We start from the raw sequence: 18,204 nt of genomic DNA, 5'->3' as shown, positions 1-18,204 counted from the left end.
CTGCTATAAAGAGGATAATCCCAGTTTCTCAAATTTGTCATTGTAACTGAAACCATTCCCATAAATCTTTTCTCATTCAAGCCGCCATGGCCTTTTTTTTTTATATCTGGTGCCCCAGACTGAGATCAAACAACATAGTTCAGCCTGAATCAATTTCCTGTAAAAGCTAACCGTAACTTGCTTGTGTACTCTGCTTCTATTTACAAAGCTCAATATCTTGTAATCACTTTCTCAAACCTCTGACGACACTTTCAATCAATTGTGCACATATACCTGGAGGTCTCTATGTTCTTGCACCTCTCTGTATCCTTTAGTTTTTTATAGCCTACTCTTGTTCTTCCTGTCAAAATGATTAATTTCATAGTTCTCTGCATGAAATTTCATCTGCCATATGCCATCCCATTTCATCTCATGTTTTGATGAGGTCTAACGCTTTTCACATTCATATTCCAAGTCTGGTATCACCTATAACATTTGAAATCATGTCTGAAGTCTATGTAATAGAAAGATATCACAAAAATACCACTGCGTACCTCCCTGCAGTCTATAAAACAATACCAGTGCTTCTGTTACAGTATGTCACTCAGCCAATTTTGTATTTATGTGTAATCAAAGCAAATTACTGCAGATTCTACAGATCTGGAATAAAAAGAGAGTGCACTGGAGAAGCTCAACAAATCTGGCAACATCTGAGGAGAGAGAAACAAAGGAAATGGTGCCCACATGCCTCTCCTTTTATTCTACGACAAGCTTATTATGTGGCATTTCATTAGACACTTTCTGAATATTATTGTACATCACATCTACAACATTCTCCTCAACAATCTATAATGTTAGCTCATCAGACTTATCACACCACAGCTATACACCCTAACAGAAATATCGGAGTACAAACCGGTCATCAAATCTGATACAATATTGGTTTACTCGTCTCAGTTCTACATGAAAACATATGGCATTTGATCATTTCAGCCATAATTATGCAACAATAAAATAAGACCATATCTTCAGTTTGTCTGTAAGGAACCCGTTGAAAGATTTCTAAACTCCAAGAGCTAGGTCTTGACTCCGCCCTCTGCAATTGGATCACCAGCTTCCTGACCCTTAGACTATAATCAGTGAAAATAGACAATTGTGCTTCCTCCACTATAACCCTCAACAGCAGCCCCAGCAAGGATGCGTACTCAGCCCCCAATGTACTCTCTGTACGCTCATCAATGTATGGCCGAATTTTGTCTGAATGCCATCTGCAAGTCTGCTGATCATACCACCATTTGTAGGACGGATAGCAAACAATGACATGACAGAATCCAGAAAGGAAGGTGTCATGGTGCAAAGTTAACAATCTCTCGCTCAATGTTAGCACAACTAAAGAGCCAAGCATCAACATCAGGAAGAAAGGAGGATGACATGCCTCTGTCTAAATCAAAGGAGCTGAGGTGGAAAGGGGTGAGAGTGTCAAATTCTTGGGAGTGACGATCACTAACTATCTGTCCTGGACTACCCACATAGATGGGACAATCATGAAGGCACAACAATGCGTCTACGTCCTCAGAAGGCTAAGGAAATTCAGCATGTCCATAACGACCCTCATCAACATTTGCGCAGCAAAGAAAGCATCCTATTTGGCTGCATCATGGCTTGGTAATGATAACTACTCGCCCAAGACTGCAAACAACTACAGGAAGTTGTGAACAGAGCCCAGACCATCACGCAAGCCAACCTCCCATCCACAGACTCCATCTACCCTTCTTGCTGCCTCAGGAAGGCAGCCAACCTCCCATCCTGGTTATAATCTCTTCTAACCTCTTCTGTCAGGCAGATGATATAAAAATTTAAACACATGTTCCAAAAGATGCAAGAACAGCTTCTAAATGTCTACTAAATGGACCTCTCTAATTTCAATTCCAGTATTATTCTTGCTTTTGTACACCTCTGGTGCAGCTGTATGTATCCCTCGCTCTATTTAACCACTCTATAATCTGTCTGTCCTTGTATGTTATGATCTGCCTGTACTGCATGCAAAATAGAACTTTTCACTCTAGTTAGGTACATTTGACAACAATAAATCAAATCAAAAATGTAATGTTTAACAAATGAAGCTTAAAAATATTCATCAATGGATGTTGTAGAAAATAAAAATCTCACATTTTTTTGGTACTATTTAGTAATACATGCTCAGGCAACATAAGTTCCAAACCTACTGTGGCGTTTGGTAAAATTTAAGGTAAATGAATAGATCAGGAACAAAACCAATCTCGTCTCCATCATGGTGATTGCAAAACTATAAAACTATCATAAAAATCCAAACAAAATCAGAAATTGTTGGATAAGCTCAGCAGGTGTAACAACATCCTGGGAGAGAAATCGGGGTTAATATTTTGGGTCAGAACTCCCTAGTTTTAGGAAGGGCCACTGGACTCGAAACATTTCTCCCTGGATATCTGCCAGACCTGCTGAGCTTTTCCAGCAATTTCTGCCTTTGTTCCTGATTTCCAGCACCTACAGTTCTTTCATTTTTATCATAAAACCCATCTGGTTCACTAAAGTTCTCCTCAGGGAAGGAAATCTGCATTCTTCACTCAGGTAGGTCTAAATGTGACTCACGACCCACAGTAATATAGATGAATACCAAATGCAGCCTAGAAAGCTACTCAGCTGTGTTATATCACTACAGAAATATTGCAACTTAAAACCAGACAGATTGACCGGCATTGAACTAGGCAACTAACATAAATGTTGTGATTTAATCACCAAAGTGGCCAAATTATTTTATTTTATATTGCTATCCAAAATAAGGTTTATTTTGTGAACTCAAATTATTCTGTTTATTATGAAACAAACTTCACATGGTCCCTTGCAATGAAGTGGTATCATTCCTACCTGTGAGCTAGGAGGTCTGACTTTCAAGTCCCACCTGCTCCAGGTGTGTGTAATAACATCTCTCAACAGATTGGTTAGAAAATATCCAGAACAAATTTCACTCTTAAAGACAAAATTGCCATCAAAGATTGAATTTGGAAATTGAACTACAAACCCTTTTAATCATAAACTAAATACCACACAACATAAAACACAGCAAAACCTGTGTAGAGATTATATTTTTTTCTATATTGGCAAATGAATAAAACACCCAACGATTTTAAAATCAAAATATAGAATTTTATGAAATCCTACAATTCACTGTATTTTCTGTTGATGGAATTAAATTGCTGATAGCCATAGACCAATAGAAGATCTTCCAAACTGGGTTAATTGGAATTCAAGCTGGACCCAATTCTGTCGATAGTAGTCACAGTTCAGAATTTGCAAGGTAATCAAATACTAACATTTGGAAACTTTATCACCTTTCTCAGTACTTCAAGCAAGAGACATGGAGACATATTGAAGCAACTTGTACTGCTACTTTGGAAGATTTTTCTTTCTCTTAGACTGTAAGACCATAAGATATATGAGCAGAATTAGGTCATTCAGCACATTCAGTTTGCTCCACCATTTCATCATAGCTGATTCTCTAAACCATTCTCCTGCTGTCTCTCCATAATGATTGATCCTCTTACTAATCGAAAACTTATCTATCGCTGTCTTAAAGACACTCAATGTCTGGGCCTCCCTGGCCTTCTGAGGCAATGAGCTCCACAGATTCACTATGCTCTAGCTGAATTTCTAATCACTCACTTCCAATGTGTCAGGCCTTCACTCTGTGGCAATGTCCTCTGGTCCTAGTCTCTCATTCTACAGGAAATATCTTCTTCATGTCCACTTTTGCTGGGCTTCTTAGTATTCTGTCAGTTTTAATCAGATTGCCTTTCATCCTTCCAAACTCCCTTGAGTAATTAATTAATTACTCCTTAATTAAACTGAATAATACTGTGCAGAGCCACAGTATAGAATATAAAAACTGATGTCATGCTGCAGCTCTACAGAACTTTATTAAGACCACACTTGGATTATTGCATGCAGTTCTGGTTGCTACACTACCAAAAGGATGAGGAGGTTTTAGAGAGGGTACAGAAAATATATACCAAGGTGATGACTGATTTGGAGGATGTTAGCTATGAGGAGACATTGAAAAAACTTTGTTTGTTTTCACTTGAATGTCAAAGGTCAAGGGTTGTTGTGACATAAATTTACTATATTTTTAGAGGCTTGGAGAGTCAGAGTGTTTTTTTTTCCCCAGGGTAGAAATGTCAGTTATTAGGGGACATAGGTTTAAGATGAAAGGGGAAATGTTTAAAGGAGATGTGAGAGGCTAGTGTTTTTACACAGAAGGTGGTAAATGCCTAGACTGCACAGCCAGAGGAGGTGGGAGAAGCAGATACAATCAAGGTGTTTAAGAGGCATCTTGACAGATATGAGAAGACAGAGAACAGTGGGATCATGTGGAGGCAAAGGTGTTTGGAAAGGAGTCATATGTCAGCTCAGGCCTGGTGGGCTGAAGGGCCTGTTCCTATACTGGTGGTGAATTTAATGTGAGGGCCACCATAGCTCAGGCAAGCATCAAGTTTGAGAAAGTGAGACCTTCATAGTAACCTGGGCTAGTGCTTTACAATGCGTCACAAACCAGGCCTCCATCAAATGAGCTAACTGAGCCATGCCAATATATCGCTCCTCACAGTTTTTTCTATTTTCTGTAACAATCTTAGATCACTATAAAGTATTTTCACCAGGTTAACATTATAAGTTGGTACCTTGTAGTGCTTTACTACATTGAAGGTGTAACATAAAAGTAAGATGTTGTTGTAGTAGGCAGACACTGACTCTCTATAACGATTGAGAATTTCACAACAAGTATCACCAGAGAAATATACTGATACTATCTATGTGTATTTTTGCAGTCAAGTGTAGATTAAAATCCTGTTATGATTGTTGTGTTCTTCTTTTGGAAACGGACATATTGCTTCAGGCCAGTGCAAATATCATATGACCAAAAATAAAATAAAAGGATACACTGAAGCTTCACACAATATGCAAATAGCCAGCATGATGGAAAGTGATTTTTCATACTTTTCAGTTGACTGAGATTCTGAAGATGTAGTGCTAGACTGAGTTTGAGCTGAACATGTTGAAAACTTGCTTTTGACCACACCTTGAGTATAAATTTGAAAGTAAGTATACTTAAATGTTGCTAAATTAGGTCACATAAGCTTACATAAAATTATTATGCAATGCATGAGATAGTATGGTTTGAATTCAGCCTTGAATATTGGCTGGATGTTTGGCTGCACATTGCTGTTCTATGCTTCCTGTTAGTGTTGTCACAACAAAGGTCAGAACCCTCAAAGTGGCACATGCAGTGCCTCCTGCTTCTTACAGTGTAACTGGCTCTAGTACCCCATGTCAAGAAGGTTGGTTCTTCAGGAAACTCTTGAGTTTGCTGGAGGCTTTGACAAGAGCAACTTATGAGATCAAACAACTCCTTGAGTTTATAAGATGCATTTGTTGCAAAATAGATGGCATAATTTCAACCTTAATCACTCATAGCTCAAATGGAACAGTCCATTAAAGCTATTTGAATGTCCAGCTTGGTCTGATGTTCAATAAAGTCATGTCTGATTTCTTTTTCTTCTTTCTTGCCTGTCCGCCAAAGCTTTTGAATTTCATGTGGATCAAAAATCTGTCCAATATAAGTATTCAATCACAGTACAGTAGAAAGCCTCTCAGTGCTGGCCTTCCAAATGAGCAGAGCATTTATTGCCATTTGCTCACCTTCTCCACATAATGTAGTTCTTTTTTAAATAATTATTTCTCTTTTGAATGCCTCGACTGAACCTGCCTCCACCACACTGTCTGGTAACAAGCCTCTAAGAGAGGGAAGTCCACTTCACTGTCACCATAAATGGATGGCTCCTTATTTTGAAATTATGACTCTGAGGTCTAGAACTCCCCCAAAAGAGAAAACATCCTCTCTGTCAAGCCTCTTTAGAACTGTACAAGTTTCAAGAAGATCACCTCTCATGATCCCAAACTCTGATCAGTATAGGCCCAACCTACTCACTTGTTCCTTCTAAAATATCTTCTTTCATCCATGGAATTGATCTAGTGAACTTTCCCTGAACTGCTTCCAATGTAGGAATAACTATCTTTAAATAAAGAGACCAAGACTATCAGCAGTTCTCCATGTGTGGTTTCAACACTGTTCTGTCAAGGCATAGTGAGACTTCCCTGCTTTTATATTTCATCCTCCTTCCCATACTTTTTGTATCTCTGAGCCATGTTTAAAAACACCCAGAGGCCTCTGAACAGCAGCGTTTTGCAGTCTTTCTCCTCTTAAACAATATAGTGTTCTGTTTTTTTGTTTTTCAACTAAAATGAAAAACTTCATATTGTGTCCATGCCAATCAGTAAAGATCTGACAATGCTAATTCTATTTTCCATCTTTAGGCACACAGCATGGGCATGGATGTGATGAGCCAAATGGCTTCATTCTCTGCTTTAAGCATCTATGAGTCTATGAGTTCATTATTGTGTTAGGACTCCACTCAGTTTTTTATGTTCAGGGATTTGTAAATGTGGTCCCAGAGAGAAAAGAACAATAAATGATCATCCTTGGATTCCGTGATTAGGTAAACAAAAAAATAAGTGTCTATATGCAAATAATTGGGAGCAAGTTAACAATAATCTTCACCTGTTCCTTATTTCACTGCAAATGAATGTCCCAATAGAAGTAAAATTGGAAGAAGTTATCCTCTAGCCCCACCACTGCATGCTATGGCAGCACAAATGAATATCTAAATACTGCTTAACTGTTACAAGCTTTTCTGACTCAACCACCTTTCAGTTATAATCTCTGTCCCTTTCTCCTCTGCTTCCCGTTGGTAAGATTATCCATTTCCTTGACGTACAACAGTGGATAATCAGCTCCAAAGTTCTGTGTTTATTGTTGAGTGAGCTAACACTTTAGATGTTACACTTTTTCTTGGTGATGTTCCCAGGATGTGTGATAATTCCACATTCCTTTGGTCTAGGTCAGCCAAGTTTATTTCACGCGATATTTTGCAGGCTAATCCAAAATTTCATTCGCTGTATAAACAAAAGTTAAGCAATGCAGTCCACTCTGCATAATTCACATTCTGAACGATCAGTAACAATTTAATGTCTTCCACAAACAAGCAGATATCATTGTGACTTGTGTCATTCCATGTATATAGAGAGAACACAAAAGAGGTCATCGGCCCTCAACTCTATTTTGTTTCACAGCAGAATGTCCATTCTCTATTTTGTTTTAAATGTAGGGTCCATTTCCAATAAATCCATGAATGTGTGAGTGTGACATATTGCAAACTGCAGGCCATCCTGACTTGGAACTATAACACCATTTCCTTACTGTCAGTGAATCAAAATTTTGAAATTCTGTCCCTAACAGGACTATAAGTGTGCTTGCATGCATAGCCTGCAGTGATTCAAGAAGGCAGCTCATCATTCCCTCTCAAAGGCAATTAAGGATGAGCAACAAATGCTGGTCTAACCAGCAGCATCAAGTCCCAAGAGTGAAAACAAAGGAAGTAAATAACATCACTGTGTGACCAAGATGACTTCATGGTAATATACCTGGTGACAGAACGATCAACGTTTCATGATTGGTATATTTTGACCTGTAACTACTTTGTCTTCTCAGAAGATGCCTATATAAGCCTACTCTATTGTTTGATGTAAATACCTTTTATTATTCATTTTTAAAGCAACTATATTAGTAGTTTTCTTTTTAAACCTGAAACAGGTTTTGTTTCAAAAACAGGATGTGACAAAGAATTGCATATTCTAGCCATTGTTTATATCAAAGATTTTTCTTATTGGCAACTTTAAATCTTTTTGAATTATCTAATATTTTGTGGCACACACGATAATCTTCCAATGTAGAAACATAGGTAATTACCTCTTCTTAATCTTAATCCTTTTCATTAGCTCCAAAAGTCTTAGTTTATGATGTCTCTCATGACAACCTAAGTTGTTTTTTTCTATTATTTTGAATACTGTATTAAATGGCCTTAAACTATATGTAATGTTTTAAATGTAGCCTAACTAAGGTATTATAAGAATTCAACATTACTGTTTTGCTTTTGGATTCCACTTTTGCCCTTGTCTGAGTGAGGAACATGAATGAACTGATCATTCAGAGGCTTCAACACGTGGGTTCAATTCACTCGATTGAATTTCTATTCTGTTGAATATTTTCCTAAAATATTGAAATCTGGTCCTGCATTTTGAGTTACAAAAACAAAGATTCTAGTTCTCCTTCGACTTATTTTATGCCTTAGCACTGCATGTTTAATGAACAGTCCAAGCCACAAAATCTCTTAATTTGAAATCTTACCATTTAAAGCATATTTCTTAATTGACACATTACTAGAGAATAACATTGAAACACCTACCTACATGGCTATCCTGAGAATCTCTCAGTTTTAGCTCAGCCCTGGTTTTATCTTCAACAATGCTTATTTTAACTTCCAGTTGGAACATCCCCCATCAACGAATATAGATATTGTGCATGAACTTCCTCAGAGTTATACATACCTTCCCTTCCTGGTCCCACAAATAATTTCAGGTGAATATTTTGTGTCTTCTTCCTTATGCATCAAATTTTTACTAAGTAGAGAACTAACAGCAGAAACCATCCAGTAGGCCACTAAAATGTCCTTTGTGTAGACTAGCAAAGCCACGATATTATTAAGGTAATGGATGGATGGTCCTGATAAAATGGAGATGGAGCAGAAAAAGGTCAGTAACTCAACAATGTTGATTTTAATTCTTGTCCATATCTTGTCCATATCAGGTGGAGAAACGGTGGCTCAGTGGTTAGCACTGCAGCCTCACAGCACCAGGGACCTGGGTTTGATTTCCGACTGTCTGTGTGGAGTTTGCACATTCTCCCCGTGTCTGCGTGGGTTTCCTCCGGGTGCTCCAGTTTCCTCCCATAATCCAAAGATGTGCAGGTCAGGTGAATTGGCCATGCTAAATTGCCCACAGTGTTACTTGCGTTAGTCAGGGGTAAAAAGTGGGTGGGGGAATGGGTCTGGGTGGATTTCTCTTCGGAGGGGCGGTATGGACTGTTGGGTCGAGGAGCCTGTTTTCACACTGTAGAGAATCTAAATTCTAGCATATAATGTTCGTACAAATTTCTCTAATTTATCAAAATAGCCATCCTTGATTTCCTTACCATTTATCAGTATTTTATAACATAGCTTCACTTCTGTGAGAATCTCTTGCTGTTCCCCAGATCAATTCAAAAAGAATATCATACTTTTTGTCATTTAAGTCTAACCTTGTACTCTCGTGCAATGATATTGACCCCAAACTCTCATGTGCTACTTTATCTTCTTGTATAGCCTTGTTGCAAGCTTTCCCTGCTGATCTATTCCAATGCATACTCAGCCATAGAGAGTGGGACTAATGAACTTTCATTCACACAGGCAATGACTGAGTGCCTGTGTAACATGGCAGTGTTATGCTGCAGAGGTAGGAGTGGGATTAAAATTCTCAGTGTGTCATTTATGAAACTCAAAATGGCTGAAGATTTTTGTAGCATTCTGCAGTAGCAGCTGGTAAGGAGAAGATTTTGTTAAAGGTTGGAATGACTGCCAGGTCCTTATTACAATTGACATATGAGATTTTGTGGCATTTTTAAATAAGCTGAGTCAGTAGAGGAAAAGACATGTGAATCAGGGCATTAGAAGGAACCAATAAATAGAAGAATAAAATTTTACTAAGGTCAACCTGGTTGCATTACTGAATAAAAGGGAACACCACCACCTGCAATTTCCTTTCCAAGCCACTCACTAGCCTGGCTTGGAAATAGAACACCATTCCTCCACTGTTGTTGAACCAGAATCCTGGAATTCCCTCCCTAATGGCATTGAGTGTCTACCTACAGCACATGAACTGCAGCAGTTCAAGAAGGCAGCTCACCACCCACCTCCTCAAGGAGAAATAGGGATGGCTAATAAATGCTGGCCAGCCAGAGACACCTGTCTCCCAGGAGAGAAGGAAACAAAAGAGAGAAAAACTGTAGATTGCCTGTGGGAGGAAACTTAGAAAAAATATGTGGCTCACATGTTTTGTGGAGAGAAATGGCAGTGCAATGAGTGTCATCTCTCTAATCCCAGAATTACACAATTGTGCTAGAATAAGTTCAATAACCATGTAAGGAGCAGAAAGGTAAAATACTCGTTGCCATCTTTTGTTTCTTGGGCACTCTGGGTGCGAACATAACTTTCCTAACCCAGAGGGAAATGCCTGTAAAATAACCAGAGTACTTTGAAATGAATATATTAGTCATGCTAGAGCACTACCAACTTCCTTATTGGGTTTTACTTACGTGGGAACCCTGAAGCTCTTCCTTCTCCATTTAATCTATGACATTAGCTGTTTGATTGCACCAGGAAGGCATACCTCAAATGTTAGCCTTAACCTAAATGATGTGACGTGGTTATAAAGAAATTCAAAAACAATTCCTGCGAAAGGCATTGAAGTACGGACAGCGTTCTACATAATAGAGAACTAATCTGCTATGAGGAACAAACACACTGCTGGAAAGGCCACCATTTTTAGCCCTTTTTTAGTTTACATCTGTAATGTTAGGGTAAGAGCATATAGTGGGGGAGGATAGGATTTTAAAAGTAAGGGGTCTTCTATTTAAGGAGAGATGAAGTGGATTTTTTTCTTTCAGAGAGTTGTGAGTCTTTGGAACAGTTTTTCTTCAGAGAGCAAAGGAAGCATAGACAGTGACTATTTTTAAGGTGCAAGTAGATACATTCTTGACTAACCACAGAGCCAAAGGTTATTGGTGATAGATTGAACAAAGAGTTGAGGCCACAATCAGATTAGACATGACAGCATTGAATGAAGGAACTGAATGGCTTACTCCTGTTCCTAATTCATACATTCATGTGAAAAGGAGAAATAGGAAGAAAAAAATTCTACTGCTAACAATGAGATGACGCCAAGGAACACTGCAATGAGGAGCACACCAAAAGAAGCCATTACAGTAGGATGAACTGAGAGGGTTAAAGCAAAAGAAACTATCTCCATTAGTGTTGGTCATGCTGTAAGGGAGGAAGGTTGAATGGGTAAGAATAATGTGTGGATGTCGACAAAGAGGCTAAAATGTCACTACACACTCTATCCAGAGACAATTAGAGTACCTCTTCTGGCATTGGAGGAGATGCAGAGGAGGTTCACTAGGTTGATTCCGGAGTTGAGGGGATTGGCGTATGAGGAGAGTCTGAGTAGACTGGGATTATATTCATTGGAATTCAGAAGAATGAGGGAGGATCTTAAAGAAACATATAAAATTATGAAGGGAATAGGTAAGATAGACATAGAGAGGATGTTTCCACTGGTGGGCAAAACTAGGATGAAAGGGCAAAGCCTCAAGATTAGGGGGAGCAGATTTAGAACTGAATTCAGAAAGAACTTCTTCACCCAGATGGTTGTGAATCTATGGAATTTCCTGCCCAGGAAAGTAGTTGAGGCTTTTTCAGTAAATGCTTTTAAAGCTAAGATAGTAACTTTTTGAACAGTAAAGGAATTAAGGGTTACGGTAAGAGGGTGAGTAAGTGGAGCCGAGGCCACAAAAAGATCAGCCATGATCTTGTAGAATGGTAGAGCAGGCTCAAAAGGGCCAGATGGCCTACTCCTGCTCCTGGTTCTTATACTCCTATGTTCTGTGGCCTGCAGGATGGGTGATTAAATATTTCATGAACAAGGCCAACTGCTCAAGCCACCATTGTGTGAGTATCAAATAAACTGAAAAGCAATAGTTTCACATGGAGGTAAATGAATGCAGAGACAGACAGGTGGAAAAATATTCTGATTTTAAAAATATGCCCAAGTTATACATCAATGTACAAATACAACTCTTCCTGAATCACATTAAAAACTACTGCCACTTAGCAAAGCTTTGAATACTTATACCAATTCAGTTATTTTCTGTGTCAAAGCTAACATGAACCATTAGTCAGATCATGATAAGCCAATAACAATTATGTTGCTCCATGCTGCAATAAGCAAGCAGCACAATGCAATCTGTAAACAATGTGAAAATGATGTAAGCCCAAGAAACCCAAATGTTAAATCACTTCTCTCAATTCTCCAGCTCTATTTTAAGGATGAATGTGTATTTAAGAGTAAGGCTGCTTCGCAGAATTGTATTCGCTGCTTCAGAAGTATGTTTCCTGCTCAAGGTAGAGGAATTAAATTGGAAGTTTATTACCTTTAATTCCCAAGTGAATTGCAATCATAAAACTGGGAAGTGTGTGTTGATGCAAAACCTAGATAGTTTTATAAGGTTTTCAATTTTACTCACTGCTGCCTGTTTTATTTAAACATCATCAGTGCCAGCAAGTGGCTGGACCCTCCCATGACTGAATAAGCCATGTATTCCCTTATGATTACCAATCACAATTACATTTGCTGCTACATTGACTGCAGGTTTACTTATTGAATGAACAGGAGTGCCCAGCTTTCAGATAAAAAATGAGGTCTGCAGATGCTGCCCACCTTTCAGAGGCAGCCTGTCATCTTTCAATGGAGGGGAGGCTTGACAGAAACTAATCAGATGCTAAATTTGCGTAAAGTATGGCCAGAGGTTGTCCAAATAGTTGAGGCAGAGCAGCCCTGATTTTAGGTGCCTTACCAAGGCCCCCACTGTCTGACTAATTTCAGCCCTAGGGTCTGCATCTAAACCCGATTGTCTGTTTGACATTGCAGGGTAACAAGCTCAGATCCGCATTATTGAAACTGGGTTAGCTTGAGAACTTTAATCATTGACCTATATTATTAGGATTGGGTTTAATACTCTAATCAGCTTCATTCATTAAGTTCTTCTGATGGGATTGAGTTTATTATCTTAATGGTGAAAGACTAGAAAAGAGAAAAGGGATTTTGGTATCCAATTATACAAATCACTTTAAGTAAGTGCACAGATACAAATGTAATCAATAAAGCTAATGGATTGTTTGACTTTATTTCAAGGGGGATGATATTCAAAGGGAGATATAATTATCTTTGATCAGACCATCTCAGGATAACTTTGTTCAATTTAGGAATGGCTTGTTAGCAATTGAAGGAGGGAGTACAGCATGACTTCTCAAAATAATAAGGATGGTTTCCATATTCTTGGCTTCTTTCAGTTTAGAATCTTGAGGAATGAAGATGGTAAATAGATGTGATGGGGAAGGACCTCTGAGAAACTTTCCTCTAGTGTTACTCGTTGGAGTTTGGAAGAACCTTATGGAAACACACAAGATTCCTACAGGACTGGACAGGGTAGCTGTGCACAGGTTGTTTCTCCTTGTGGGAAAGTCCAGGACCAGAGAGTGTAATCTCAGAATAAGAGGTTACACGTCTACAATAGGGATGAGGAAGAATTTCTTTTCTCAAACCATTGTGAATCTGTGGAACTTTTAAACTCAGAGTGCTATAGAGGATGGGTCGTTAGCATATTCAGGGCTGAGATAGACAGATTTCTAATCAGCAAAGCAATCAAGGGTTATGGGGAAAAGGCTAGAAACTGGAGTTGAGAATTATCAGACCAGTGGAGATCAGATTGAAAGGCAGGGAGACATGATGGGTTGAATGGCTTGTGGGGTTTGCACATTCTCCCCCTGTCTGCGTGGGTTTCCTCCGGGTGCTCCGGTTTCCTCCCACAGTCCAAAAATGTGCAGGTTAGGTGAATTGGCCATGCTAAATTGCACATAGTGTTAGGTGCAGGGGTAAATGTAGGGAATGGGTCTGGGTGGGTGCGCGTCGGTGTGGACTTGTTGGGCCGAAAGGCCTGTTTCCACACTGTAAGTAATCTAATCTAATTTTTGCTCTTTTGTCCAATAGTCTTATAAACCAGAAATTGGGGCACAAGTTTGACCATATAGTTAGGTTGCTCAGGTGAGAGATCAGGAAACATCTTTCTGAACAAAACAGTAGAAACGTGAAATTATTCAAAAGACTGTGGATGCAGTGTCTTTTTTTTTCAGATGTTGATTAATAGAAGTTCATCAAGGGATTTGGAACAAATGGAGCTGAGGTACAGTCTGTCATGGTCCAAGAAAATCTTATTTCTTATGGTCTTATGGTCTTAATAGTCCTGTTGAATTATGGTTGTACATGTAATATCTCAGACTATGTTTAAGATGGGCACTTTAAATTGGTTGCACTATTCAGGTTGTGCTTGAACTCAAGCTTTAATTTATGTTCATTAATATATGAAACTTAGAGCCTTCAAAGGGGAAATAAAGAAAATCCCTTATTAATAGTGATCTCTACTAGTCAATTAAGGTCAGCAAAGGGCTTTTCATTGACCTTAATCTTTAAAAAGAGTATCATTTGCAACAAGACCAGATACACAACATAATGCTCTATTTTTGTATCCCCAGAAACAATCAGATTAAAATTTTAGACTGATTTTTTTTCCTACCAGCATAACACACCCAAAATGTGTGTTTTGTTGTTTAGCGATTACGTGGTAGAAAAGTCCACTTTACCACAACATAAACCTCAATCTCAGAAACTTAGACACATGTTTGTCTCTACAACAGGCTATTCTTAGTAACCTGAAATATTTCAAGATCTGGGAAACTGGAAAGTTCCCCATCTCTGCTGCACAGTCACTCGAGACCTATAACAAATGAGGAACAAAATAATTCCTTTCCTCTCCATTTACATCATGGTCAGGTAGTTGCAACTGAAGTATCATGGGAATTTCATTAGCACATGATATGTGGAAACTTTCCATCATAAATGTCAGGGAATTTTGTTGGTAACAACTTGTGGCTTTATGCACCAACAATGAAACCACTGTAAATGCCATTACTATGAGGAAACAGCAAGTGAACTGATTAAAGGTCATCTTCATTCACTTAATACTACATCCTTGTATTGCTGTTGAATCTTTAGAGAACAGTTCCTGGTAAGGGTAAGTCAATGATATTCCCATCTTTCTCAACTACTTATTTTTTATTTTTTTTTATTTACTTACACATAATATTGAGGTTATTTAAACATTTACTTACATACAATACTGAGGTTATTTAAACATTAGTACCACAGAAACTTTACTATTAACCACAGTTACTTAAATAAGTAAAAATGCTATTGTTTTATTCATTTGTACCTTCTTCCAAGTTCAGTCATGATTGATGACTGCTCTTTGACAGGAAGGCAATATATTTCTGACTCTGCTCCTACAAAGTTGGGATGGAACCTTTGATTACTATCCCAACAATGCAATAGCCCAGGCTCAGTTCCCTGAATCCCAGGTCATCAGATATTTGGAATCTCTGCAGATTTCCATTTACAAGTGGGAGCATATCTGTAGTTCCCAAGTAAAATACAGATGTTGCTGTGGAGGAATGCCATTCCAGTACCAACATAGGGGTTCGGTTACTAAAAGTGGCCACAGATCCTTTGTTTGAGCTTAAGACCTTCAGCAGATAAGTCATATTGATGAGTACGACAAGAAGAGGTGATTGTAAAGCCCTCTTCTTTCAATAAAACTTCGGAATCATTTTCATTGCTACCTTACACCAACTGTTGTGTCTTGCTTGACCCCCAGGGTGCTGTGAAACAGGTCCAGAATGGAAAGGAGTGATTAACAGAGCAATGAAACATTTTTCCCAATGCTGTACTTCCCATGTTCAGGGTGAGTCATACCCGAGGCATTCCTAAAGGCTGCTCCCCATCACCCGAAATGAAAAATCAGATGAACAAGCAATGAACATCAATTTGGATGTAGGTTTGCTCACGGAACTGGAAGGCTCGGTTTCAAATGTTACATTACCATACTAGGTAACATCATCAGTGAGCCTCAGAGTGAAGCTTCATCCGGATACTCGCTGATGATGTTACCTAGTATGGTGACAAAACATCTGAAACCAAACCTTCCAGCTCTGCGAGCAAACCTACATCCAGAACCTCAACCTGGGCCTCAAATCTTCTCAAAACTCACTAAGACCATCACTTTGCTCTTAATGCTAGCTGATGGGGTAATTCTTTTCATTTTGTTCAGGATCCTGGAGCAATTCAGATGGATAGATGTCTCCTTTCAAACATGAGAGAAATTGAACAGAAGCAGGGGTGGGTACTGTAGTGTAGTGGGTGGTGCATAAGTAAGGGTCTCTCTCCCAGTCTCCTACAATGAACCTGGCAGACAGACCGCTACAAGTTACAGGGAAACAATATGAATTACAGAGTTATAATGGCTCTCCAGTAATGCTCCTAAAAAATTTCAAGAAACTGGTTAATATTAATATGCAACCTCAACCTGGTGCAGAAGGATGCAATTGAGATTTCAATTTTGATTTTGATTTCTATTTAGAAACATGACCTATCTAGTGATGCATGAGGCAGGGAATGCTTACACACTGGCCAGATTCCAGAGCTGGTTTTGTTCCAGGAATAATGTCGTACCTGGAGGTTTTAGCTTTTAGGAGCAATATTCTGCATCAGGTGTGGCTGGCCAGGAAACTGTCCTCCCGTTGTAGGTGTAGGTTTATTGGATTTAAAACCTTAAAGGTTTTACAGGTTGATCAAAACAACCTTTTTGGCCATGTTATGCATGCACCTTTCAGAAGCAACGATTCCTGGAGTAGAACTGAAACCAAAAGCTTTTAGCTCCAAGGTCGGGACACTACCACTGCAACATGAGACGTCACCCTAACCGGATAGTGAACCATTTCTGGGGAAGCTCAAAAAGGTAATGGTAACTCCAAGTTAAACCTCCTGACTAATGGCTGCCCATCATGTGAATATGTTTGTCACAGTTTTAGTTTACTTACTCTTCTGAAGCATGTGCACCAAATCTGAGGATTGACCTATTTAGAAATGCTTAAAGGAATTGAAAGTCTAGCTGCAGCTGCTAACACATTCTGTAGAAAAGCACAAATGCCATAGATTATTTTCTAACAGCTTTGAAGCCAAGGTTGCAGGGAATGAAATGAGCAATCGCCTCATTGAGCACAACAACACACCAAGGAGAAGATTTTATCGATTTCTTCTGAAATAACTTAAGTGACTCACTTTCTGTGTCAGAAAAAATCAAAACCACAGGCTTAATCTTCCCTTTTTTTTGGATAAGTCCCATTGTGTTGGTTTTTTTTGCAGGGATTTCTTTCCCAAAACCAAGCATGTTTTCTCATCACCAACCTGTTTTATGAACTCCCTACGCTAGCCTTATGGCATTTCATACATCTAATTCCACCCCCATTTTACCAAAAACCCCTTTCCTAAAACAACTCACCACTCAGCGGATATTCCAGGAATCCCTGGCATCCCCCATGTTGTGTCATCTTAAGTGCTGTGAACAAAAAGATTTTTATGAAAGCACAATGTTCAGTTATGACAAAAGTGTGCTGCATCTGTTAAAAGTTATGTAGAATTCTGAAACAGTTCCAGGACAGTCCAATTCACACAACAAACTCAGTACAGTAGATCATCCATGTCTGTTAGATGAGACGTCCACATTTGACGATATATCTCCATTAAGGCAAGCACTCAAGATATTCCTAGGGGAAATAAGAGATCCATTACAAAAGATACAAATGAAATTATATGAACTGTGTCAATAGATATCTTACTCAATTTAAGATTGAAAGTGAATGTCATTGTCTTATCTGACTACTGATGCAGGAAAAAAAGTTACAAGTGACAGATCTGGAGCAATATGGTGCAGGTGGATCACCTCCCAAGGTGAAAGGGATGTTGCAAGTGTAACGACAGCATATCGACTACTGGATGTTTGGGAAAATGTACAAAGTTTGTCACTGTACTTAGGTACACATGACAATAAATCAAATCAAATTAAATATGATCCAGAACCAATGAAACTCACTCATTAGTAAGCAAGCTTGTTTTGCCCTCAGTATCCTGCAGTTCATTGATGCAGTTTGACCTCTTCATAATAAATCTAAAATCAACTGACCAGAGAAAGACAACCAATGCAAGAAATTATTGCCCTTCCAAGACTAATGGCTGAACCTAAGGAAATGTTTCAATCCAGAGAAAATCACTTATATTGGAGTCCAAGATATATTTCACAATGGGCTACAGGAAGTACTTACCATCCCTGACATCAGTGAAGAATCTTCAGAGGATAAATATCAGCAGGACTTGAGACAATATCTAAATACTTCAGCTGGAATTAAGTAATTTAGTCCACCTGGGATTATTGGTGAATTTTTAATTCAACCAGTATTGATAGCACAACACATAGGA

The 18,204-nt window shown here is 38.7% G+C and overlaps 1 long non-coding RNA gene across 1 annotated transcript in view; it reads right to left on the bottom strand.

The window, feature by feature from the left end:
• Positions 1-15,487: 15,487 nt before the first annotated feature.
• The window catches only part of LOC132818999 (uncharacterized), a 29,820-nt gene continuing 27,103 nt past the window's right edge, over positions 15,488-18,204 (bottom strand). The window contains exons 2-3 of the long non-coding RNA XR_009645041.1: positions 17,231-17,287; positions 15,488-15,551 (exon numbers count right to left, since the gene is read on the bottom strand). This is a non-coding gene — a long non-coding RNA (uncharacterized LOC132818999). The remainder of the gene's footprint in view (positions 15,552-17,230; positions 17,288-18,204) is intronic.

The sequence above is a fragment of the Hemiscyllium ocellatum genome, chromosome 1, assembly GCF_020745735.1.
Source record: "Hemiscyllium ocellatum isolate sHemOce1 chromosome 1, sHemOce1.pat.X.cur, whole genome shotgun sequence".
NCBI lineage: Eukaryota > Metazoa > Chordata > Chondrichthyes > Orectolobiformes > Hemiscylliidae > Hemiscyllium > Hemiscyllium ocellatum.
The sequence above is the reverse complement of the archived record's forward strand: the minus strand, read 5'-3'. Positions and strand labels throughout refer to the sequence as shown.